Source organism: Bos javanicus, chromosome X (genome assembly GCF_032452875.1).
Source record: "Bos javanicus breed banteng chromosome X, ARS-OSU_banteng_1.0, whole genome shotgun sequence".
NCBI lineage: Eukaryota > Metazoa > Chordata > Mammalia > Artiodactyla > Bovidae > Bos > Bos javanicus.
In genome coordinates, this window is record NC_083897.1 from 124,420,956 (window position 1) to 124,447,912 (window position 26,957).

At 41.2% G+C, this 26,957-nt stretch overlaps 1 long non-coding RNA gene across 10 annotated transcripts in view; it reads right to left on the minus strand.

The window, feature by feature from the left end:
- Positions 1-21,927: 21,927 nt before the first annotated feature.
- LOC133241996 (uncharacterized) overlaps positions 21,928-26,957 on the minus strand; it is a 52,387-nt gene continuing 47,357 nt past the window's right edge. For 5 of the 10 annotated variants that reach the window (XR_009734740.1, XR_009734742.1, XR_009734738.1 and 2 more), the window contains one exon: positions 25,016-25,341. This is a non-coding gene — a long non-coding RNA (uncharacterized LOC133241996). The other 5 variants (XR_009734744.1, XR_009734746.1, XR_009734747.1 and 2 more) reach the window with 5 other exon arrangements.

A 26,957-nucleotide genomic window follows, 5' to 3' on the forward strand; every position in this document is an offset into this window, starting at 1 on the left:
TGTCATTTATTATCCTTAGTCAAAGTACCAACTTTTCTCTAGGCGTAAGGGAAAATAAGAGGGCAGAAGCACAAAAAAATTAGGTATTGTTTTCATAACTTCTTTTTAAAAAAGCTTTTTGCTGGAAAGTGTATATGTGTGTGAAGTGACTTCAGTCATGTCTGACTCTTTGCAACCCTATGGACTATAGCCCGCCAGGCTCCTCTGTCCATGGAATTCTCCAGGAAGAATACTGGAGTGAGTTGCGATTTCCTCCTCCATGGGATCTCACTGACCCGAGGATCGAAGCTGAGCCTCTTAAGTCTCCTACTTTGGCAGGTAGATTCTTTACCACTAGCGCCACTTGGGAAGCCCTACTGGAGTATAGTTGATTTCCCATGTTGTGTTCCTTTCTGCTGTGCAGCAAAGTGAATCAACTGTACACATACATATAGCCATTCTTTTTTTAGACTCTTATCCCATATAGATCATTACAGAGTATTGAGTAGAGTTCCCTGTGCTGTACAGTAGGTCCTTATGTCAATCTCAGTCTCCCAAGTACTTATTTTTAAATGGTAAAAATAAATATTTTTTTATATTATCTTCCAAATGTTCTCTTGACATTTTAGGGAATAATGGCCAGTTAATATTATATTTAGTAACCTGTATGTTGTATTTTCTTTTTTAAGGTGTGTAGGCATTCAAAGGGGCTTCTCAGGTGGCGCTAGTGGTAAAGAACCTGCCTGCCAAAGCAGGAGATGTAACAGAGTCAGGTTCAATCCCTGGGTTGGGAGGATCCCCTGGAGGAGGGCATGGCAACCCACTTGAGTATTCTTATCTGGAGAATACCATGGACAGAGGAAACTGGTGGGCTACAGTCTATAGGGTCGCAAAGATTTGGACACTACTAAAGTGACTTTGCACAAACTGTTCTTGAACAAACCAAATTATTGGCTAACCTTATTTTCATATAGAAAACTAATTTTAAAGTCTAAAAATCAGACCAAAATTCTTTTATCTTGAAACACAAACTTTCCCTTATAATTTTGTCATTACATTAATAAAAGCTATTATGGAAATATACTTTTCTGTCCACAAAAAAGAAGCACAGTTTAAGAACCCTTTCTTTTAAACATTTTTGACAGTTCATGTGGACTAGATATTCCTAGTGTATATGCATAGTAACTCATTGATTTTTATCATTAGTGACTTTTAAAAGTTTCCTGGGAGAGGGAAAAAGATAGGGAATGAACCAGAAGAAATGAGAGTTATCTTTAAATGACTTTAGATGATATCTTTAGACAAATACATAATGATCATGGTAAAAGCTCATTATGTTCTTTCTGTAAGGAAAGGGAAAAAAATTAATGTGGGAAAGGTTTTGAAATGGACACCAGAGAGTGACATACAGCTGGTTTTGACATGATACAGATATGACTTTATAAAACTGTATGATAAAAATGCCAGCACTAACTCATCCCTTAAGTATGGAATTGAAGGCAAAGATATTTCCCAGGTTAAAAAGACAATTTGTTTCTTAGACAGATTAAACAAAGAATCTCCTCACAGGGCTTTTTAAATTTTTTGTTTTAAGATTACTCTTAAATGAATACTCTTATTTATATCAAAATTTCCTGATAGTGACCACTGCAGTTCCTAATTTTCTGTGGTAAAATCATGCCAGTTAGAGAGCTAAGTGGACAGGTTAGTGTTATGGTGAGAAAATGTGAAGGAAACCGATATTTAGCCTGGAAGAGGTGCCCCTTTATACTGAGAATGCATCATGAAAACTGAAACAGTCCCTGAGCACTTGGGTGACTTTTTTTATCCTCAGAACTTGGCCACAAGCCAGTTGTCACTGATCAAGTGCTGGACAAAACCTTTTAATTCCGGGCAGATGAAAGTAAACAAAGCACTTCTTGGCAGCATAAAGATAAGACTGAGGAAGAAGTCTTTATAACATTTTGAAAAGGTGATTCAGGGTGAAATTTGTTCAATCGACATTGGTCTGAGGAGGGTTTCTGAAGTCCTCAGCCCCCACAGCTGGCCCAAAGGTGGACTTCTGGACCTATGTCCATTCTCTCTAATATATAATTTTCATCTTTTAGACAAACAGCATTTAAGAAACCAGACAAGCAGAAAGACCATAGGAGCAGGTGTTAGAAAGCTAGAAAAACAATCTCAACAAGGAACAATGGGAATCTGATCATACAATTAAAAAACAAAACAAAACAAAACAGACTTCCAAGGGACCTTCCTCTTAGGCCAGCAAAATTAATCCTATGTTGAAGGGTTTCAGGGAAATATCAGAACACAGTTCAAGTTGAACTTATGTCCCAACCAAGCTCAGTTGACACCTTGAATAAGTAGAAACACAAGAGAGATGAAATGTTCATCCAAGTATAGAGTGGAACGTTCCATTCCAAGGCAGTGATTTCTTCAGCTGAATCTTGATGGTGAATCTCCATCTTGGTCCATAGTCTCCAGGAATACACCAGTAATCAATAAAGTTTGGTTAACTTTCTGTGGAGAAGGGGAAGGTACAGCATGGGGAACCATGGACCATTTTAATTTAAATTTATTTATTTTAATTAGAAGCTAATTACTTTACAGTGTTGTATTGGTTTTGCCATACATCAACATGAATCTGCCACGGGTGTACATGTGGGAACATGTGTACACCCATGGACCATTTTAATAAGAGGTTATAAGAAAGACTCATTGTAGAACTTAGCCTTTGGATGGGTGATGTATGGGAGAGTCCAAACATAGTGTATTCTGTATTTGGTGCTTTGAGAAATAGAGGACACTTCTGTATGTGGGTATCACAGTACATCTTACCAGTAAAGAAGCAGTAGGCACTTACACAGAGAATGTCATGCTGGGGGCTCAGGGAGCTGTGGATCGAGTGAGTGATGAAAGGAGGGCTCTTGAGTTCTCTGTTCCTGGTGATGGGAATGAAGACAACAACAGGATTTTCTAGCTTTTTTTTTTTTTTTTTCAGAAAATACCATACATGCTACTTTAGCGTAACCATGATCTGGTAGTTTTAGCTACACATGAACCTCAGTGTAGCCAGAGGACACATTTGATTCTGTGACAGGAGAATCAGAGGCAGCAATATTTGCTGGGGGGTTCTTCTAACACACATGCTAGAACGCATTCTACCTCTTTCAGAAATTCAGGCTAATGAGAGGGAGAAGTCCATTTCATATGCTAATGCTTAGGTGGAGGAACCATCCTGAGATAACTGAGGTTATTTGCAGCCCATATTTGCAGGTAATACATTGAAAGAGAGAAAACCTGCTTAGAGGACAGAACTAAGTTGGAGCCAGATGGAAATGCAAGAGTTGGAGAAGGTAAGCCTATTGATGATAGAATGAGAGTTTTGTAGAGCTTTCAATTATCTCAGAGATGAGACCATTCTAAATTGCTGTGTAAATAAGCAAAGGACACAGAAGTAGGGTAATGAATGAATCATAGAAGCCAGAGCTAGAAGAGGAAGACTTAAGATAGCACTGGCTGAGGTTCTCACCTTTTCTTTCTGAGGAACAATTAAAAGTGATGCAAGATTTGCAGTGTGTATTATTTGTTATTAGAATGGATGTTATTTGGTTATAAAAATTGTTGTATAAATCAGACATTGTTAATTGCCCAACCTATTGTTCTTTACCTCATCCTTTGCCTTTCAAGACATCTAGCTTATCCTTTGAAAAGTCATTCTATGAGTTGAGATAAATTACTTTCCAGTGGAATACGTTCAGATTCATATTTTCTCCTGTGTTGTAATTACAGCTCCTCTTACTATATGCTGACTTCCTCAATTCTAGTTGGCTCTGCATCATGATTTTCCTTATCACTCATCACTGCTGATCACTCCTGACTTTTATTACCTAACTGACCCTTTTCAGACAGGAGCCCTTCTTGGTTGTCTCCTCTGAGCTGTGACAAGAGGTAAGGAGTACATGCCTGTTCCTGTGGATCCCTGCCCCAACAGCTGTTGGAGGAGTAGCATCAGACATTTCTTAAATCATCCCTCTTATTTCAAAATAAGCTCAAGGAAGAGTAGCTGCATGCCTGTGCTGTCACCAATGCCAGTTGCGGTTAAGTTCTGATGCCCTGAATGATTACACCAAGTAATAATTGCCCCCTATAGAACAATATCTAAGTCATATCTATTTACTATCGATCTGCCAAATATCATACTGCATTGCATCAGTGATCTGTGCGGCTACCTGCAAAATTGGGAAAGAAGTAGCAGCCTTTTAAATATTAGGAACTTTTGATTCACCTTGTGTCCCCTTGTTCTGCTAAAGCTTGGGAGCATTTTTTCAGAACCACATGAAAAGACTCTCTGAAATTGTTAAGAGTACAAATGATGTCAGCAATGGAAAATGCAGTTTCCAAGGGAAGCAGCAATATGCAGGCCAGTGTAATAATCGCAAGTTTGGTCTGTCATATGAAGTGTCATTCTTGAAATGAAAAACAAAAAGGTTATGTACCATCAGTTGGTTGGCTGAACGGTTAAGATTGCCTGAAATGGTTAGGAATTACTGGTTTAGATCATTGTGGGGGGGGGGAAGGGATGAAAACTACAGAAGGGTAGACAGAGTAGAGACAAACATTTTTTATTTTGTGACATGGTGTTGTAAAGAAAAACTGTTGGACAGAAGTAGGAGGAGAAAAGTGTCAAAAGAGCACAATTTTCTCTGCAGATTTGCCTGTTTCTTGACAATGTTAGCTGATAGGCAGCAATGGGAACTAAGGCAGAGTGGATTTCCACAGGCTGTTAGATATGCAGAGAGCTCTTTAAGAAGAGTCATGACAAGATGTTTGAAGTCTTGAGGTCAAGCCCACCAAGGATTATAAGATGATGTGAACCCATATAAAAAATACAAGTGCATATCATTCAAAGAGCAAGGGACCAATTTAGATTTCTTTATGAAGGGACACATGTAAAATTATGTAGATTTTGTCAGTTTTAGCTCCACTGTATACGCCAGGCAGGACGAGGTTAAGTCTCACTTATTTTATGGAGAGATGGCATACCTTGTCCTTCAAATCTTAGGATGAATTTTTCAGTGACTCATTGACTAAAAAATATTATTGATGTTGACTATGTGCTTAGCCTTATGCTAGTGAATGTCAAGTTCTCCATCCAAGAAGAAGTTGTGGAGCCGTAATTGTATTTTATATTCTGTAGTTGATGAGACACCTGTGAAGCTGAGTCAGTTGCTCAACACCTTCACAATTCTTAGTTCATATTTTCCTAAATGGATGAAGTGTTTGAGCACCATATATAACCAGTACCTTGACTTTATAGACTGAGTGCATTTGACTTGAAAGTGAATATATTTCCTATCAGGAAACTAGGAAATATATCTAGATATTGGATCACACCACCATAAACAGGGATCTGCTGATTTCATTTTGTTGCCCACAGGGGTCCATTAGTTGTGGCTGCCTACAGGGCTAATTGAGAAAAATTATTAGGGCTCTGATTGATTTATTGTATCTGTCACATGTTGGTGAGGGGAGACAGCCCATGGAAAATGTGTATCTCCCATTTCTATCTTAAGGAAATCATTTAAGTTAGACAATTTGATAAAAGTCCAGCTGCTGAAGTATTATATCAACTTGGTAAGTCTTCTTCCAGCTACACTGCTGCCTTGTTCTCTGGATATTATGGGACGTGAAGATACCATCAATATTTTAAACAACTGTTCATTGAACAATCCTACCTAGTGCCATCATGGCCCAATAATTTTTAACCCTATTGCAAAGGAGATAAAAGTTAATGACTAAAATATCTGAAAGGAACCAAGAAATGTGTTGCTCTAGGAAAAAAGTACTTGCATGAAAGAACTCAAACCACAAAATACCTCATGGGGATTTGATATTTTCAAAGCTTAGTGTTCATGGAGACCCATGCTAAGCTGCTAAGTCACTTCAGTCGTGTCGGACTCTGTGCGACCCCATAGATGGCAGCCCACCAGGCTCCCCGTCCCTGGGATTCTCCAGGCAAGAACACTGGAGTGGGTTGCCATTTCCTTCTCCAATGCATGAAAGTGAAAAGTGAAAGTGAAGTCACTCAGTCGTGTCCAACTCTTCGTAACCCCATGGACTGCAGCCCACCAGGCTTCTCTGTCCATGGGATTTTCCAGGCAAGAGTACTGGAGTGGGATGCCATTGCCTTCTCCAATGGAGACCCATAGTTCACTGAAAAAACTTTTAAATCCCAGTATGTGATTGAATGGGGCTTCCCATTCAATAGGTGTACCCAATGTACACCCATTACAACCATGGTGTAATGGTAAACAATCTGCTTGCCAATGCAGGAGGCGCAAGAGGTATAGGTTCGATCCCTGGGTTGGGAAGATCCTCTGGAGTAGGAAATGGCAATCTGCCTCAGTACTCTTGCCTGGGAAATTCCATGGACAAATAAACCTGGTGAGCTGCAGCCCATAGGGTCACAAAAAGTCAGACATGAGTGAGCTATTGCACACACATACACACATGATTGAATGCTGTCTAATATTCTGATTTGTATAACGATCTAATACTTTTATGAAAATGTGAAGGGGCACCTAGAAAAGGCAGTGGCAGAGGTTTGTCCTCCTTGGCTTGCAATGATGCAGCTTCTTCACTGAATTGGAATGCAGGTCCTGATGAAACTAAGCTGCTATCTAGCCTTGTCTTTCCTTGAGAAAGAAGAATCCTTGTCTTATCGAAGGAAAGGCATTGATCCTGTTAATGTTTGTCTTGCCAATGTGCCCTTTGAATATCAGAAAACCATCCAGCAGAGGAAATAGGACAAAGTTAAAAGCCCTTTTCTAAAAGCTTAGTGAGAACAAAATTTTCCCAGTAAACCCCTTTGTGCCTCCCTGCAGTTACACCACAAAGTAACTCTGTTCTTGAAGTATTGGTAAATGTGTGTAAAGTTCTCCGGACATGAGGCAGTAAAGATTCCCAGCTGAAATCTTCATGCCAGAAGGAAGCAGGCTCCACGACAGTGTTTTCTTGAACTCAGGGTCACTTTCCTGGCGAAGGGGATTAGATGATGACTTATGGCCAGCAGGTACTAATTCTAATTCACCAGAAGAAAGTGTTCTAGTAGTCTGTATAATTCAGAACAATAAGGAATTCAGGAGAAAAAGGCATTTTAAAAAAGTAGGCATCATTGGGGCTGTGCTTAAGGAAGGAGCTAACTTGAATTTACTTGATAGCATTTGGGAATATGAAACTCCCATGGCCTGGATGGAATAGCTCAGTGCTTTATGCATGCCCTTGTGGACATTTTGTCAGAGGCTGGGGTGGAGGTATTACATAGTGATCTATTTGTCACATGAAGAGTTGTTGGGAGACAGATGATGCAGTTCCTCAGTGCTGAGCCACCATACTTCTGAAATATTTTCTGTAGGGCACTCCTGGAGTTCCCTAGCGGGGTTTTGCTTGGGTTTCCCAAGAGGAAATGTGATCGATAATGTTTTATTACATACTTTCCTTTCTCTGCTAATTTCCTCATTCTACTACCAAGGTTTCCTGGGATCACCTCCTACAACACCACTCATGCTTCCATGCCTGTTGCAGAGTCTCTTTCCAGTTCAGTTCAGTTGCTCAGTCATGCCTGACTCTTTGCTCCCCCACGAACTGCAGCACTCCAGGCTTCCTGGTCATCACCAGGGAATGCTTCTGTTTTTAGAGGAACTAAAATGCATCTGCTTTTAGAGGAACCCAAGCAAAAGACTGAGCGACTTTACTTTCACTTTTCACTTTCATGTATTGGAGAAGGAAATGTCAACCCACTCCAGTGTTCTTGCCTGGAGAATCCCAGGGACGGGGGAGCCTAGTGGGCTGCCATCTATGGGGTCGCACAGAGTCGGACACGACTGAAGCGACTTAGCAGCAACAGCAGCAAGCAAAAGACACATGTCAATTAAAAAAAAACAAAACAAAACACAGTGAGGAGACTGAGAGGGACATCAGGGAGCACAGTTGTGCTCACAGGGAGTCCTTGTGATGTGGGAGAGGAAATTATTCCCATCTCAGATTCCAAAAATGGAAAACTAGTGTTCTGATCAAGTAAGGTTTTACACTTATTATCATTCAAGCTTTAGGTGTGAGTCAGACCAGGCCCCTTGCTGTAAGAAAAACATCACTGAGTGAGATGAAAAGATATGGACACCATGTTACCCAAAAAAGTGTTAAGGGAATTGGAGACATTCATTCTGTAAAAGAAAAGAAAATGTAAAACATCAGAGCTGTCCTCTAATCGTAAAAGACAAAGTGGGTTGATTTTGAATTGTTCAGCCAAAGAAGGACTGATCAGGGGCTCCAGAGAAGGAATTTAACACTCACAGTATAGTTGGAATGAGACGAACATGACTTGGAATCTTAAACAGATAATTTACTATGTAAACTTTTCTGGGCTTGGGCTTTTCTTTTTGAAAAAGGAATAATAGTGCTACCTCCTGGGGCTAAACATATAGAATACAGAATTTTATCCCCCTTCCCAAACTGTATAATGACTGAAGACTATAAATAATGGCCTTGGTCACCTTGTGAAGGAAAAACTGTAATGCTCTGTGTTTAAATAGAGCTTCAGTCTGTAGAATGTATTGCATAGCAGATTCTTTTGATCAAGAGAATCCATTTCTGGCTCAAGATTTCTGTACTGTAAGAAGGTGGGTATACTGCAAATGGGGTTCCCAGGTGGCGCTAGTGATAAAAAACCTGCCTGCCAGTTCAGGAGACATAAGAGATATGGGTTCAGTCCCTAGGTCAGGAAGATCCCCCGGAGGAGAGCATAGCAACCCACTCCAGTATTCTCACCTGGAGAATCCCCATGGACAGAGGAGCCTGGTGGGCTGTGCTCCATGGGGTCGCAAAGAGTCAGACACGACTGAAGTGACTTAGCACACACGCATGCACGCATACTGAAAGCATCCATATTCACCTTCAGAAATGGGGTGATTTCATGCCATCTCTGTTGCCCGTGTGGCCAGGGGGATATTGCTTCATGTTCAGAGTTAAGGCTTTTTGTACAATCTTCCCTGCTTGCCAGACATTTAAGCTTAGACTCCAGAGAAGAGAACAAGGGAAACTGTTGTTAGTCACTCCTCACCAGTTTCCCCATCTCAGGGAATAGCAACTCCACTCACTATTCCCTCCATTCAGAAGGCTCTATAAGACAGCTCCTTGGCTGAAGTGTTAATAGAAGCCATGGTGAGCACAAAGGTCCTGAGGCAGCAGGGTACCCAGCTGGTTACAAGAGGAAGCCAGTGTGACTGGAGGGAAGTAATCTACAGGGAGACAAGTGAGAGATGGAGCAAGGAGGCAGCTGGAGGCCAGAACAAGTGCCACATCCACAGAGAGCCCTTTCCAACCCTTATCTAGAATGATGACCCCAACCTCTGCCACTCGCTAACTCTCATATCCCTTTTTCTTTACTTCCTGGTACTTAACCACTCTCTGGCATGGTCTATGTTTATTATCTGCTTAGATGTTTCTTCACATCTGAATATGATACTAGATACTTTTATTCTTTTCTCATTTATATCTTCCCTAAACCCAGAACAGTAGCAAGCCATGATAAGCAATTAACACATATTTGTAAAGCACAAAATGTATGTTGACCCCCAAGTTCTGTCAGGTTCTGGAGATTGGCAAGCTTTTGCTGTATGACAAACCCATCCCAAATCTTAGTGACATAGTGACCACTATCTGCCAGGTTATTTGTCTGATCTGGGCCAGGCTCAGCATATTTCTTGAGCTTTCAACATAGGTGTGTCTGCTATGTCTGACTGTTTGGAATTGGGGCCATGTGAGAAGATAAGTTGGTTCATTGCTGGTCTTCATCCTGCAGGCTTCAGCTTGGCTTAGGTTTCTCTCCTATTGGTCAAGATTCTGAGAATCCACCCAGGTTTTAGTGATGGACCACTGGATTCCAGTCCAAGGTGGGTAGAATTACAACAACACTTTGATTGGCACCCCACTCCAGTACTCTTGCCTGGAGGATCCCAGGGACGGGGGAGGCTGGTGGGCTGCCGTCTATGGGGTCGCACAGAGTTGGACACGACTGAAGCGACTTAACAGTAACAGCAGCAACAGTGATAAGGAGGGGAGAAGTTGTGGCCATTTTTGCAATCTACCACTGCACTTGGTTCTTTCTCGTCTAGTTGATTGGTCTCTCTTTTATTGAGCCACATGACTATTTCTACTCAGTAAACTATCTTCTCCATCTGAATATTATCTAGTACAAACTTTTTATACTATTCTATGGAAGGTCATGTCTCTCTCTAAAACTGCTCGACATCACGGATGGCTCTGATATTTTTTTTAACCTGATCTTTTTTGTTAATTAATTTTGAAACATGCAAGATATTTTAAATCCAGATAGCTGTCTCTTCAAAGTGATGCTGGCATGCGTTTTTTGTCATTGCCATGAGTGGAATGAACTAAGGCTATTCCTGTCTACTGCAGAAACATTTTATCACTGTGGCATTTTTCAAGCCAACATCTGGTGTTCATGCTGTACAGCTTAGTCACTCTGTTTTTCTTTTCAATCAGTTTTTCCCTTGCCATTTGGAGAGCCTTTTTCATTTCACTGTTGGTCTGCTCTTGTTTTCTGTGGTACACATTTATATGAACATTTTTCTCACATACCAATATACTAAAACTCACACACTCGAATATACTAAAATACAGACAGAAGCAAACCTTTTAGGTAGCGTACATCATTTGTGTTCCTCACCATTTCATACAAGCTGACATCAACTGAGTTTATTGGTCTGAGGGTTCTCTCTGCCTTCCAGGGTCTTGTATGGCCACTTGTACCAGGCCATAAAAAGTGTCATGGGATTACTCACTTCCCACCCCTAACCCTCAACCAATGACTGAAGGGAATTAATGTATAAATCCTCTACCTCCTTCACTGCTAGGTGAGGGGTGATAATTCTGAATTGCCCATCACTGATATTTCCAGAGGGCTCAAGCTCCAGTGTCTTATATGGTAGACCTAGTCATTCATGTACTCTTTACTGGCTGTCTTCCTTCCCCAGTCATTTCTAGTTCCCTCCCAAAGAAACTACCTACCCTCAAATTCTTACTCAGGTTCTACTTATAGGGAGCCCAAACTAAAACATATACTTGTATCTTTCTATTTTTATAATAATGTTTCCTTAGTCCTAAATATTCCTTTACTTACTATTAGATCACATTTTCTCTCTGATACTCTTTGGAATTCAAATCTCCAAAAGACCAGATTCTTCTGATAAGTTGCTATTTCTCTGACACTTCCTAATCTTTCCTCCAAGCACGTGAGTGTGGTGGAAGCCGTGGAGGGTAGGTGTGTTCTCTTGAACTTGTCTGTGTGTATTCAAGGGGATGAGAATGGGTGAACATGTATGTGTGTGTGTGTGTTTGCATGTGTCATGTGCTAATAATAAGGTGAGGGGGAAATGCTGGGAAGTCCTATTTTAAAAGAATTTAAAATTTATATTATACACTGTATCCACTGTGGCCATGAGCAATTCAAGAATGGAAGGATGTTATGACTATTTTAATGCTTTTAACTTGTTGTTGTGGACTATAGTGAAAAGGAAAGTACACTAAAAGGAGATCTTGTTTGGATTCTTTTTTTAGAAAGTAAGAACCACTTTTCTTTATTTATTTTTGACTGTGTCACATGGCATGCAATATCTTAATTCCTCAACCAGGGATCAAACCCATGCAGAGTCCTAAATACTGGACTGCCAGGGAAATCCTTTGCTTGTAATATTAAATTATAAGTTGAACTATCTGTAGCAGCAGGGTTGAGGTTGCCTCTGGAACCTCTCTAAGTACTGTCAGTGCAGCTAAGACAGGAAAAATTGCTTTGTTCTCTGTGCTATCCTGTAGGCAAGTAGGATTATGGCCTTAAGACTGCTCACACAGTTGTTTTTGGAGTATGTGTATATGGGGGAGGGAGTGTAGGGTGGGGAGGGAGAGGGTATGTGTGCGTCACAAAGCAAAGTCATCTTGCTGTCATGTTCAAATGCTTGTTTCATTCCCTACAACTCCCTTCAGTCCCTAAATCCAGTGATGGTTTACTTCTTGTGTTGCTGTTTTCCCCTGGTGTTTAGGGACAAATGAATTGCTCTCATTTTCTTAGAGGTGGCTACAGAGGACTGGAAGATATATGGAATAGAGAAATATTAGCAGAATATGATCATATAGATCATTGCATACACTTAAATATCATCATCCCAAAAAGGAATGGGGTCACAAAGAGTTGGACATGACTGAAGCGACTTAGCACACACACACACAAACTGTGATTGATAGTAATCATATAAATTACCTTTTTGACAGTTGTATTAAGAGCTTCAAGTAAATATCAATATCAGAATTGTTGTCAATGCACCGTATTTTTTAAATGGTTACAATTTAAGAATAAGACCCAAGATCAGTGGAAGAGAAAGCCTAGAATAAATTACTGTCCAATGATTCACACCATGGTCCTGAGAAGTACCAAGTTGTTCACTCAATCCTTACATGAGATTTGTCTCTATACATCATTCTTTTTATTTATGTCTTTTTTTAATTAAATTTTTTTTTTATTTTGACTGCACTGGGTTTTTGTCATGGCACACAGGCTTCTCTAGTTGTGGCACGAGGGCTTAGTTTCCTCAAGGCATGTGGGATTTTAATTTCCTGATCAGGAATTGAACCCGAGTTCCCTGTATTGGAAGGTGGACTCTTAACCACTGGACCACCAGGGAAGTCCTGTACATCATTCTTTTTAATGGACAGTGGTGCCAAATCTGTTTAGTTGGTGAAACTCAGAGATGGGAAACTAAGATAAGGCAATTGGAATGGAGGGAGATTGTTTGTAGAGCATTGGGGAAATCCTGGGAGAAGCAAATTCTGCTGGAGCCTTACCAGCAGGCCTCAAGGTCAAGCAGCCAGCCAGCTGGTCCAGAGAGGCCTGTTTTGGACTTATAGTGTGGTGGAGCAATAGCTAAAATTTCAAAATAATAGCATGGCATTTGTGTGCCAGCAGCTGCTGAAACTTTTATAGATTCCATCTAATCTCTGTAGCTTCAACTAGAAGGTGACTGGAGAGGAAGTGGTAGAAATGGTTCCAGCATGAATTGTGAGATTTGCACTTGTTCTTGCCACTGGGTTATGCTGTTCATATATCTATTGTGACCTCAGTTCAAAACACAAGATATATCCAGTGTCAATACTGGATGTTTGGTTAAGATCACTAATGTTAGAAGAATTATCAGAAAATGGGAAACTCAGTACCATCATCACTTTAAATAGGTGAGTAACTGCCTTGTTAAATTCATGAGAAAATATTTTCTCTGTCTTCAAGAGACTTATCTCTTTACAGAGACACATCTGCAGCAATGACAGCTCTATTGTTTCTATAATCAGCTGCATTCATTTCTCACTTACAAGCAGGCCCCTGTATTTTCGTAACCTGAGAGCACTTCCTATCTCATTGGGAAGAAATAACTTGGAAATTAAGCCCAGTGTCATATGTCAGTGGAGCTCCTCTGTGAAGCTTCTTGGGGCTTTAGTAATAGTACATGGACTTGTAGAAGGAAAGAGAAAGCATTGGCCTTATGGGCCTGGGCCTGAGGATCTGAGGGTTCATTCCTAAAAGGCAAGTTAACATCATCCCTCTCCATGGTGCCTAAATAGGGCTCAGCATAGCAGGGGTTAGACACTTAAAACATGACAGAGGCCTTCAGTAGAACTGGATCCCATACTTGGTTGTTCACCTTATCAGCTGTCACCTTAAGTCCTTTAAACCTTGTTTCCTCTTCTATAAAAAGGGATTTGGCTTCCCTGGTGACTCCGTGGTAAAGAATCCACCTGTCAGTGAGAAGACATGGGTTCAATCCCTGGGTTGGAAAGATCCTCTGGAGAAGGGAATGGCAACCCCCTCCAGTATTCTTACCTGGAGAATCCCATGGACAGTGGAGCCCTGTGGGCTGAAGTCCATGGGGTCACCAAGAGCTGGACATGAGTTAGTGATTAAATGACAATAATTATAAAGGGATTAGCAAGAATGCTTTCCTCAAAGACTGAGGATGAAATGAAATAGTCCAGTACCTAGGTATGAATAAATGTCAGTTGAATATCTTTCTTATCCTTGCTGATGCTGATATCCCAGTATGTTGGATGGGGCATAGGAGTGGGGTACATGGGCACTGTTTGGTACTTAGAATCATCCAAGTGTATGTAGTACAAGATGAGTAATTAGGAAAAGATCCAGGAACCTTACAGAAGGTTGTGGGGGATGTACCAGGAGACATGTGGCAAGATGCTCTATTTGTGTAGGGAAGATGTCTGAAAAAGAAATAGGATTCTGATCCAGAGGGCTAAAGTCTAGAGAAATGCTTAATATCTATATGGTAAAAAGGTAAAAACTCAATCCTACAAGATGAATGAACATAGCAAGAGTGATGGCAAGATGGGTATCCAGGACTCACCTCGTGCCTACCTGCTATGGAATCTACAACAGAACCACCTTCAAGTCCAGATGGTGGGACTGTTGTTCCTGCCACAGCTGGAGTCTGTTTGAGACCTGGTTTGGGGACTGGTTGCCAGGAGAAAACCCTTCATGAAGACTGTTGAAGACAAGGGTCTAATTTCTGGCCAAGTTTTAGGCTCATCCCTATATTCTCATTGATGTTTCTGTTTCCTAACTTGACCCAAGCTCTTTCCTTAAGCAGTGAATCTTGTTTTCCTTTTCCTATACCTGAGTTGGGCTTCTGGTTCCAAAACCCTTGGCTTGATTTTACACCAGTGGATATTCTGATTCCTCATTTTCTGTGTTGTTTCCACATTTTATGGCTGTTACCCTGTAAGCTCCTTAGAGGGCAAAGAAACATCTTCCTGATCTTTGAATCTTGAGCCTGTGCTCTGGGCCAGATATCAGAGGATCAGCAAATATCTCTGGGGTAAAGGAATAACTAAATCTTCTCCCAGGATCTGGCCCAGCAAGTCTTAACATGTCTATCTACATAACTATAGATGGCTATTTGAAGAAATAGCATGGATAAAAGTATGTTATAAACAAATATGAATCCAAAGTTAAAATAAAACACAAAATAACAAAGTCTTACACATCATAACTTGGCAAGCTTCTGAGAAGAGATTCCAGTATCCTTTGTGATTTATTCAGTGGTGACTAATTTTAGCTTATTAGGATGGTGAATAAATTTAACTTTTTTTTTTTTTTTACAAACTTTTTCTGACAGTTCCTAAATCCCTCATATACTAAGTGTTTTTTTCCCGTTGTCTAACTGCCTGAGGAGGCAAAACACGGCATAAGTCAGTCCTATCACCATCTGTGCTCTAGAGGCTTCCATAGTTCTTACTCCTGTTTTCTCTTGGATGTGTCAAGTCCTTACTAAAAAAGAGATCACAGAGTGTCTAGAATGCTTTTAGGAATCTCCAGAGAAAACAGGAAATGCTCTTATTTTGAAACCTACAAATTCTTTTCTATATCTTTATTTGATGCCAACAGTGAATAAAGAAATGGTCTCAATGTGAAGTTAATTAACCACTGTGCTTGAGAATGCTTAACAAAGTGCTGTGGCAGATGCTCTTGGTGCCAGGACCATACTTTCCCCAAGCGTTCTATGTGCCAGAGGACTCTCACACTGGTGGTTGTATATATTTCCTTGAGGACTTGATATGGTCACAAGAGCAGGCTTGACCCGTGATTGTAGACCGGTGGTACTAAGAGTCAATGCTCCTGGGAATGGTACTCCACAAATGGCGGATAGGGAGTGAATTGACACGTATCTTTGGTGTTCCTAGAAGTCTCCAGCAGTTCTTTGTTGTGCCCAGTTGGGCATAGTGCCTGCTTGTACTTGGCTTCTTTCCTTCCCTGACTTATCTCCCCACTGACCTTCCAGTGCTTCCTGGGCTCACCTCCCTAATAAACTATCTTTAGATCCTTGTCTTGGGGTCTATTTCTGGGAAAGTCAAACTAAGACATTGACTAGAAACAGACATGGACAGTCAATGTAATTTCCTACTGGATTATTAAAATGTGCCCATGGAGGCAGTACCAGTATTCCCAGGTCTTAGTATTCAGATAGAATATGCCATATGCATAGCAATTGGCTGATAAACTGGGGCAGGATACACTAACAGTTTTTCACATTTCTACAATTTCTACAATTTAAATGAATGGCCTTTCCTCTGAGTTTGTCTTTTATAAAATGATATTCACAATAGATGGCTTTTTTTCCTTTTTAAAAATAAAATTACTCAGTGAATGATAGGTTGGCAACTATGTAATAAACCCAGAAACCAGCAATTTTCCTTTTCTAAAATTGAGCTTGTCTGTAAAAATCTAAAAGTCTTAGAGCACAGTTGTCATGGAAGATGCAAAGACATAAAAAGTGTATAGATATTTCAATGATTGCTAGCTATATATTTGTGAGAAAATCCGTTAACCCCTTCTGAATAAAGCAATGGTGACAGTGAGCTCAGAGGCTTCTTTGCAGGTCTAATTACCTTTGATGTCTCTGGCTTCAAGGTCTCTCAGATTGTAAAACATTAGAATCTGTCTTTGGTGGCCTTTCATCTTTCCTTTTCATGTATTTTTGCTTTTCTAAGGCCTACCTTAAACCCTATTCTGCTGTTTTTCCTAATAAACATATCCATTCTGAGGACATGAGCATGAACATCTCTTCAGTTCAGTTCAGTTCAGCTGCTCAGTCGTGTCCGACTCTTTGTGACCCCATGAATTGCAGCACACCAGGCCTCCCTGTCCATCACCAACTTCCGGAGTTCACCCAAACTCATGTCCATCAAGTCGGTGATGCCATCCAGCCATCTTATCCTCTGTCGTCCCCTTCTCCTCCTGCCCCCAATCCCTCCCAGCATCAGAGTCTTTTCCAATGAGTCAACTCTTCACATGAGGTGGCCAAAGTATTGGAGTTTCAGCTTCAGCATCATTCCTTCCAAAGAACGCCCAGGACTGATCTCCTTTAGAATGGACTGGTTGGATCTCCTTGCAGTCCAAGGGACTCTCAAGAGTCTTCTCCAACACCACAGTTCAAAAGCATCAATTCTTTGGCACTCAGCTTTCTTCACAGTCCAAATCTCACATCCATACATGACCATTGGAAAAACCATAGCCTTGACTAGACGGACCTTTGTAGGCAAAGTAATGTCTCTGCTTTTGAATATGCTATCTAGGTTGGTCATAACTTTCCTTCCAAGGAGTGTCTTTTAATTTCATGGCTGCAGTCACCATCTGCAGTGGTTTTGGAGCCCCAAAAATAAAGTCTGACACTGTTTCCACTGTTTCCCCATCTATTTCCCATGAAGTGATGGGACCAGATGCCATGATCTTTGTTTTCTGAATGTTGAGCTTTAAGCCAACTTTTTCACTCTCCTCTTTCACTTTCATCAAGAGGCTTTTTAGTTCCTCTTCACTTTCTGCCATAATGATGGTGTCATCTGCATATCTGAGGTTATTGATATTTCTCCCAGCAATCTTGATTCCAGCTTGTGCTTCTTCCAGCCCTTTCTCATCCTTTCATCTGTGACATGGGTGCAGGGGATATTTATTTAAGGTGATATGATGATGGCATTTTCAAGTTGTATATCAGAGTCCTTTGGTAGAATCTTGCTGAGTTGGTTAAGAGTTAAGTGGGACATGGGGCCCAAGGAGAGCCCAGGAGTTGGTTCCAGAAGAAAAGCAAAGTTGAGGCAAAGAAACCCTGACCCAGAAGCCTGTTTCTCTGGGAGATAAGGAGGAGGCAGATGATGTGGATTCAGCAAAGGCCCCAAACTGAGGTGTTCTGAGGCTGAACCACTTTTCCTCGCTTAGTAAACTGAGTTTCAGAAATGTAAAGCAAAGAGACAAAAGAAATTTATTTATAGACTTATAGGCAAACAGGTAACACAATGCCCTGGAAGTCTACCAGAGTGCCAAAACCAATAGCTTACAGTGAATGGTGTTGGAGCTCCAAAGATGATTTAGCTAAAGGACCAGCTTAATCACTCAAGAGCTTTTGTGTAGCAGAGTTTTATTAAAGTATAAAAGGGACAGAGAAAGCTTCTGACATAGACCTATAAAGGGGGATGGAGAGTGCCCCCCTCCCTAGTCTTATCAAAGCCTTATATACTTTTACCAGACCCACTCCTACAACATACATCTTAAATTAACAGATTAGAATTAACAATAGAAAGGTCTTACCAGACCCACTCCCACATAAGATAACAAGATTAGTCAGAAGGTTCTTATTGAAAAGGAGAAATATGTCCTCAAGCAAAATCAATCCAGTTCAGTCTCAGTCCTGTCTGACTCTTTTCGACCCCATGGACTGTAGCACGCCAGGCCTCCTCCCTGTCCATCACCAACTCCTGGAGTTCACTCAAACTCATATGCATCGAGTCGGTGATGCCATCCAGCCATCTCATCCTCTGTCGTCCCCTTCTCCTCTTGCCTTCAATCTTTCCCAGCATCAGGGTCTTTTCAAATGAATCAGTTCTTCACATCAGGTGGCAAAAGTATTGGAGTTTCAGCTTCAACATCAGTCCTTCCAATGAACACCCAGGATTGATCTCCTTTAGGATGGACTGGTTGGATCTCCTTGCAGTCCAAGGGACTCTCAAGAGTCTTCTCCAAACCACAGTTCAAAAGCATCAATTCTTCGGTGGTCAACTTGCTTTATAGTTCAACTCTCACATCCATACATGATTACTGGAAATACCATAGTGTTGACTAGATGGACCTTTGTTGGCAAAGTAATGTCTCTCCTTTTTAATGTGCTGTCTAGGTTGGTCAACTTTTCTTCTAAGGAGTAAGGGTCTTTTAAGGTTGCAGTCACCATGAAAGATAGTGTATCAAGCAAGATACATTGTTGTTATATAGTCCTTCCTGTTAGTTGCTCAGTCTTGTCCAACTCTTTGCAAGCCCATGGACTGTAGCCCACCAGGCTTTGTAACACCACGGACTGTAGCCCACCAGGCTTCTCTGTCCATGTGATTCTCTAGGCAAGAATACTGGGGTGGGTTGCCATTTCCTCCACCAAGGGGTCTTCCTGACCCAGGGACTGAAGCCAGGTCTAAGGCATGGCAGGCAATTTCTTTACCCTCAAAGCCACAAGGGAAACCCAAGCTTGATGGGGGCGGGGGCGGGGTGCTCATCTAAGTAAAAGTACACAGTAATGACATGGATCACAAGTCCCTCAAAAGTCTATGATCCAACAGATTAGGTTAGTAGTTCTAATTCCCCAGGCAGTTATGGAATGGTCAAAGAGACCAAAAAAGCTGACTGAGAAAGGAAAGTTCCATCCACATGCTTTGCCCATAGGCTTTCAATCACTCTCACACACAGCTACACCGTAGTTAGTAAAAATAAATCAGGAAACATGTATACTGAGAAAGCAGAGAGGCTAGAGCTCTGAGTGTTCTTCCTTGTCCTGAAGATCTTGGATGAGCCCCCAAGATGATACCTTACAGTGAACGATGTCAGACTCGTGATCTCCCAAGAAGATTTAGCTTCAGAATCAGGGACCAGGCTTGATTACTCAGAACTTTGGTGTGGCAAAAGTTTTATTACAGTGAAAAAGGGCAGAGAAAGCTTCTGACATAGACATCAGAAGGGGGATGGAATCCTTAGTATGGAGTTGTTTTAAGACCAGCTGTTTTGTTACGTAATCATTAGCTCTGGGCTTAAAGAAAATAATGTCTTATGTGACTAAGACAAAGCAATGTAGAAAAAAAAAAGTTTGTTCTTTTCTCCTCCTTGAGAGTCCCAGACCTCTTTCTCCTCCTTGGGGATGCTGGACTTCTGATCAACTTACCTAAGAATTAACTCTCTCAAAACCATTGCCTCCAACATGGGAGGAGGAAAATGCTAGCAGTGACCTGCTTGTTCTCCTAGAAAGGAAGAGAAACAGGTGTCCAGATAGAGACCTGGCCTCGGGCTAGTGGCTGAAAATGGGGAGAAATGGAGAGCACTTGTTAGCATGAGTAGGAAGGGACCCAGGATGGTTGCTCAAAAGTCAACTTTGAGTCAGTGAATGTGTCAGATGCATGATGTCTTTCACCTTTTATTCTTCTCTGTTGTTGACATTATCTTCAAAGTTTTGTGCTTTCATCTTCTTTTAAAATTATTTTTAAAAGTAATACATTTAATGATTAAAGATTTGGTGAATATGGATAAGCAAAAACAAGTCAGCAAATCACCAATAATCCCATGTTTTTTTTAGTTCATTATTTTTCCTGTTTTTTCTCTTTTGGTACTTATACATGCTGTTTGGGGTTTTAAAACAGTGGTATCATAAAATATATACACCTGTTTATTTATTATGTATGTTCCCTAACTTGTTTCACTTAATTTTATGTTGTGAGCATTTCCTCAAATCACTAGTTTTCAAAAACATGATTTTTTTTTTTAATGACAAAATACCATTTCACTTAGCTGCTTTCTGTTATGTGTCTGGCACTTGGCTACATTCTGAAGTTACAGATGTCAACAAGACAGAGCCACTTTCTTTCTTGAGGATTATGCCATTAGGGCTCAATATCTTAAGTATTATTGGAATTATAGATTGTTCCCAATGGTGTCTCATTGACCGTGGCTTCACTCTTGAATTAAGTATTGTTTGCAATGTATGAAAGTGAAAGTAGTAGTCGCTCAGTCGTGTCTGAGTCTTTGTGATCCTTTGGACTGTAGCCCACCAGGCTCCTCTGTCCATGGGATTTTGCAGGCAAGAATACTAGAGTGGGTTGCCATTCCTTTCTCCAGGGGAATCTTCCCAACCCAGGATTTCCTGCATTGCAGGCAGATTCTTTACTGTCTGAGCCACCAGGGAAGCCCATAATACTACTGAGTGCAGAGGGGTAAATCAGAAGTGTTTTGTCCTGGACTTTCCTCCTTTAACTGCTTTGTAAATTGGAATAACCAAAAAGGAGGTCATACTAACTTGCTGATGTCGACTGAGAAAATATAGGCAACCTAAAAGTTGAGAGTTAGGTTTTATTCGAGGGAAACACTTAGGACTTCAAGCCTGGGAGGCAACATCTCAAGTAACCCTTAGAAAACTACTCTGAGGAGGCAAGAGGGCAGGTAAATATACAGGAGTTTGGCAACAAAAGGCAGGTAGTCTTAAAGTCAAAAGATTCTTGTTAATTAAAGAAAACCAGATTATCTCAATTTAAGGCATCCCATGGATGGAGGAGACTGGTAGGCTGCAGTCCATGGGAACGTGAATGGTCGGACACGACTGAGCGACTTCACTTTCACTTTTCACTTTCATGCATTGGAGAAGGAAATGGCAATCCACTCCAGTGTTCTTGCCTGGAGAATCCCAGGGACGGGGGAGCCTGGTGGGCTGCTGTCTATGGGGTCACACAGAGTTGGACACGACTGAAGCAACTTAGCAGCAGCAGCAGCACTTTTCCTTGTATTGAAAAATGCAAGAGTGTGGGCTCACTGAAATCATTTCTTTGATATGTACCTCAGCTATCTGGGGCCAGTCAGTCAGTTCAGTTCTGTTGCTCAGTCATGTCCAACTCTTTTTGACCTCATGAATCACAGCACACCAGGCATCCCTGTCCATCACCAACTCCCGGAGTTCACTCAAACTCATGTCCATCAAGTCAGTGATGCCATCCAGCCATCTCATCCTCTGTCGTCCCCATCTCCTCCTGCCTCCAATCCCTCTGAGCATCAGGGTCTTTTCCAATGAGTCAACTCTTCACATGAGGTGGCCAAGAGTTTCAGCTTCAGCATCAGTCCTTCCAATGAACACCCAGGACTGGTCTCCTTTAGGATGGACTGGTTGGATCTCCTTACAGTCCAAGGGACTCTCAAGAGTCTTCTCCAACACCAAAAGCATCAATTCTTCAGCGCTCAGCTTTCTTCACAGTTCAACTCTCACATCCATACATGACCACCGGAAAAACCATACCCTTGACTAGATGAACCTTTGCTGGCAAAGTAATCTCTCTGCTTTTGAATATGCTATCTAGGTTGGTCATAACTTTCCTTCCAAGGAGTAAACATCTTTTAATTTCATTTATACATTCACAATGTTGTGCAAACTGTCACTGCTCTCCATAATATCTTCATCACCCCAATAGGAAACCCTGACCACATTAGCAGTCACTCTCCACTCATCTTCTCCTCCACCCCAGCCCTGCATTCTGTCTCTCTGGATTTGCCTGTTCTGGCCTCGTTGTTTTTAAATAAAAAGACTAACTGAGGGGTAAGATACATTGAATCTCTTATATATTCACAGATGAATTAGAATTCTTCATGAAAAAATAAGCATACTGAAAATATAAGCATATTGTTTAAGGAAGGTGATAAATCTCAGTTCCATCTCAGGACATCAGTTCTTCCCACCAGCTATCTTTCTCACGCCCCTTGCCCCACGCTCAAAGATTAGTGACTCTTGTTGGAAGTCCATTCCAGTTCACATTCCTGGAAAGAAAAGCCCTTCTCTGATAAAGAGAACCCATGTCCTGTGGGGCCTAAATGTCTATATCCGTTCATTTATTGAGAAGGAAGGCTTTTCAGGTTTTATGTTGCAGCTGAAAAGCAAATCCATCTGCCCTGCCACTCCCAACAAGCCTGCAGCTTGTGCCTTCTGCCAGCTTCCCATGGTTGCAGGGTCCTCTGACTCCACAGCCTATCCTGGGCTCTCCCTCCATTGGTTGTAAAATCCGGGCTCCTGCATAGCTCACTTCCCCCACCCCTGCCTCACCCTTGAGCTGCTGGCTCCACTTGGCAAAATGCCCCAACACCACTAGAGTCTCCATTAGCAAGCATGTTTAAGAAATAAAGCAGGCATTCAGAGAGTCTTTTTTAAAAATTTTTTTGAGTATTTTTAAAAAATATTTATTATACATTAAACAGAAACCCCCAAGAAACAAATACGTAGCTTAATGAATTCTCATAAAGCCAGCATCCATGTAACCCCTACCAAATAGAACTTTGCCAGAACTACCCCCGTCACCTCCCAGCCCCTTGGGAACAACTGTCCAGGGTTTTCTAGTCATCACGTAACATTTTTTAAAAGATATATGCTAATGGATGTTTCTGAAACATTCCACAAAAGCCTTTTTAGTGCCCAAAAAGATATCTTTCTCCAAATGGAAGAATGAAATGAGGTAAATTTTGAAGATTAATTTTGAAAGGAGACAACTAAAGAGAAAAGGAATAAACTAGAAATATAACCATTGGTCAGTGTTTGCTACATTACTGTGGCCTGGGTGTCTGTCCTGGTGCCCTCTTTGTCTATTACTATACATGTGAGGGTTGCCTCTGCCTCCCTGTTTATAGCTTCCAGTGGCCAGGTGGCCCTGAATGTCTCTCTCGGATGCTGATTTTACTTACATAGCCCTTTGCAATCTCTTTCGTCCAGCTGGTTGACTGGCATGTTATAGATGAGGGTGTATAAAGAGAGGATATTCACAGTGCTCCCCTGTTATAGGCACTTTTGATCCATATATACTGGAACCCTACTCAGGATATGTGTTTCTGTGAGACACGGTCTATTTAGCAATGAGTGACAGAAAAGTCGAACTAAATTCTCTTTACTTTTAAAAGCTGGAGGCAAGCAGTTCCAGAACAGGTCAGCAAGGACTCCACCTCTGCCATCTTCAGGGTATTGATTTCATCCTCATGCTTGTGGCCTTGTGGTCACAATATGGCTGCCCTAGCTCCAGATATCACACACACATCAAAGGTAGGCAAGACAAAGGGAAAAGGAGCGATGCCAGGAAACAAACGCCTCTTTTGTGTCCATCGTTTTGTCATGCAGCAGCATCTTTTCCAGAAACTCCAGCAGACTTATCTTAATATCTCTTTGGCTATAACCGAATCATATGGCCACTCCCTTGTTGCTGCATGGGAAGCTAGGAAAAAGATGTGTAACAGGCTTTTCAGCCTCAGTAATAGGAATGGCTTTTGGGTAGCTGATCAGCCTTATCTGCTGCATGTTTTAATACATGCAAAAAGACAAGGTTTAATGATTTCAGTGACTCTCAAGGAGGCTAGATATGAATGGACAGATGGGTAGAATTTGCATTTTTTTACCCTATTTATTCAAATGAATCATCTCTATCAGAGGTTGCATTTCAGCCAATAGTAGAGACCAGTCAGGTGATGTAAAGGATCTTGTATAGGAAGAGATAGAGATGACGTCTTTGGTGACTGAGGGGTGCATGCTCTGCCTAAAGACTGTCAGGTGCAATGCAGTGGCCAACAGAATCAACCAGGGGGCCAACAAGACACCACCCCTGCACAGATTCCATTTGGATCTCCATCTGGGACTCAGATGATGAAGCTTATCCTCTGATACCATTCCACGTGTTACATTTCATGTCTCAGGGGCCATTCTTTAGTGAGCATTTTTTATCATCTCCTGGGGAAAAGGCTAACCCGTGCCTCTTTTCACAGACTCTAGGATGTGTGCCATGACCAACTGCCAGTACAGCTGTAAAGACACGGAAGAGGGGCCACGCTGTCTGTGTCCATCTCCAGGCCTCCGCTTGGCCCCCAATGGAAGAGCGTGTCTAGGTGGAGTATCTGGAGCTACCTCCTCCCCTGACTTCTCCCTTTACTCCATTCCTCCTTTTTCATCTGTCACAACCTACTTGTTGACTAGACATCGAAAATTCCTGAAATGACAGATTTATGTCCATTTCCATGACAACATTTATAGCACGAATGTTCTAGATGCACTTTGCTGTGCTAGAGGAAACACTTTTCTATAATTTGTTGGGTTGCCTGATGCCATAATGGAAAAAGATACAAGTAATTTTATTTTTGTATATTTACCCTGCACTTTTTACTTCAACTACCAAGTTGTATATACTCTTAGTGTATTTAACTATATTGCACTAAAGATAGATAATATTATGACCAAGTTAACACATAGCATTAATATGGGATGTCAAACCAAACAGAATGTTGAAAGAGTTGTTAATATTTTTTGATGGAAGCAAGCAAATAGCACTATGATTTGATATTCTAACTTCTGGACTACAATAGAAATATTTTTCAGTTGAGGTGGTTGGTGTTTATTTACCATAAATGTATTGATACATAACTTGATAAACCACATTTAGAAATCTCACTCAAATAGATCCTAAATCAGTTAACCACTTTAATAGAAGTCTGTATAAATTAAAATTTTGGTTCTGCTCTTTGAGAGCAGGCAATCATTTAATTCAATTCACAGGGTTTAGTGCTCTTCAGTAAAATCAGATTTATGTCAAGGCTAATTCTTGACCAAATGAATCCAAGTGTTCACCCACCTCTTTGATTTGTCAAGTGCCATTTGTATTGGAGGAGAAACTTGATGTACATGAGAGTGATCCCTGAAAAATAATTTTGGTCAATCCAACACGTACTTGTTAATTATATCAAGAATGCAAAAAGAACAATAAGCCAGCACCAAATTTCTTGTTTAACCACTGTTTCAAAATAATGATGGTTCCAAATTTACTTGATTTGACATCTGAAAGTTAAGGCAAAGTCTGAGTCTTAATGGTTTGGTCAGCATAGCTGTCAGCCCCTCTGTGATGTGACTTTCCATGGTAGCAAAGGAAGGAAGCCTCTTGTCTCCTAAGTTGCATCATGGCTTCATTCCACTTGACCCACAATTTATGTATCAGTACATTCTTTAAAAACCATGTTTCTATGATTTGGGACAATATGACAGGATTTGGAGGCGGTTGCTAATGAAAAAATTATTTCATAAAATGCAAGCTTTGAATGTTTGTGTAGTAGGTTTGCCATGCAATATCCATAGCTGGAAGAATATTAATTCCTTCAGCAAAATGGAGTGTCTGTGTACCAACTGCCAGCCGTATGTTCCCTGCCCCAGAAAAGGCAGGGCCTAATGAAAGAGAAAATGTGAATAGAAGTAACGCCATTACAGCAAGATAATACCTCTAAAATAAGCTGTACAAAGTGATAGAAATCCAGTGAATGTACCTCAGGGATCCAGAACTCTTCCTGGAGGATAGGACGTTGGTAGCAGAATAATCAGAGTTTCCAGTGAAGAAACCACACGTGTGTGTGCGTGCTGTGTGCTCTGGGTGTGGGCACGGGAGTGTGTTGGAGGACTCCATTTTTGGGGAGCCCAGAAAGCTCATCACCCAAGATCTGGTGCAGAAGGGGTACCTCAACTACCGCCAGGTGCCCAATAGTGATCCTCCGGGCTATGAGTTCCTGTGGGGCCTGAGAGCTTATGCTGAGACCAATAAGATGAAGGTGTTGGAAGTTCTGGCCAAGATCCAGGATACGGTCCCGAGTTCCTTCCCAGACCTCTATGACGAGGCTCTGAGAGAACAGGTGGAGAGAGCAGGGCTGAGAGGCATTCCCATTTCTCCAGCTATGGCTGAGGCCAGTGCATCTTCCAGGGCCAAGTCCTACAGCTCCTCCCACATCTAGGGAGGGGTCAGCACACTTTGTTCCCTTTGTGTTGGAAGAGAACAGTCCAGCTCTTAAATAGCGCGGGGTAGTAGGGGTGGGGGGAACAAAACCCATATGTTCTTCACAGTTTTAAGTAGTATGGGAGTTTAGGTACAGTTTTAACAAAATATGCATGTTTTCCTTTTATCCATATGAATAATATCTCTCAAAAATAGATGATTTAGTTAGGGAGGTAGAGGTGTTTTGTATTTTTAAATGTTTAAATAAACCTTCATAAGGTTTATTTTGCTTCAGAACCTAGGTTTATTAATGTCATGGATGTCATGTTTATTGCTGTTAGGTTTAAGACTAGGAGTTCATTATTTGTAAACAAGTTGAAAAGACTTCAATATTTTCTTTATGGTCCAGAACAAGGTAACATAACATTGGAATAGAATTTTACTTGGAAATGTGTAAGAATCCTAGAGATAAGTATTTGGGATCACAGAGCTTTCAGAGTAAACGCTGGTTTATTCTTTGTCTTCTTATCTGTCCTCTTTCCTTATAAAAGTTAATA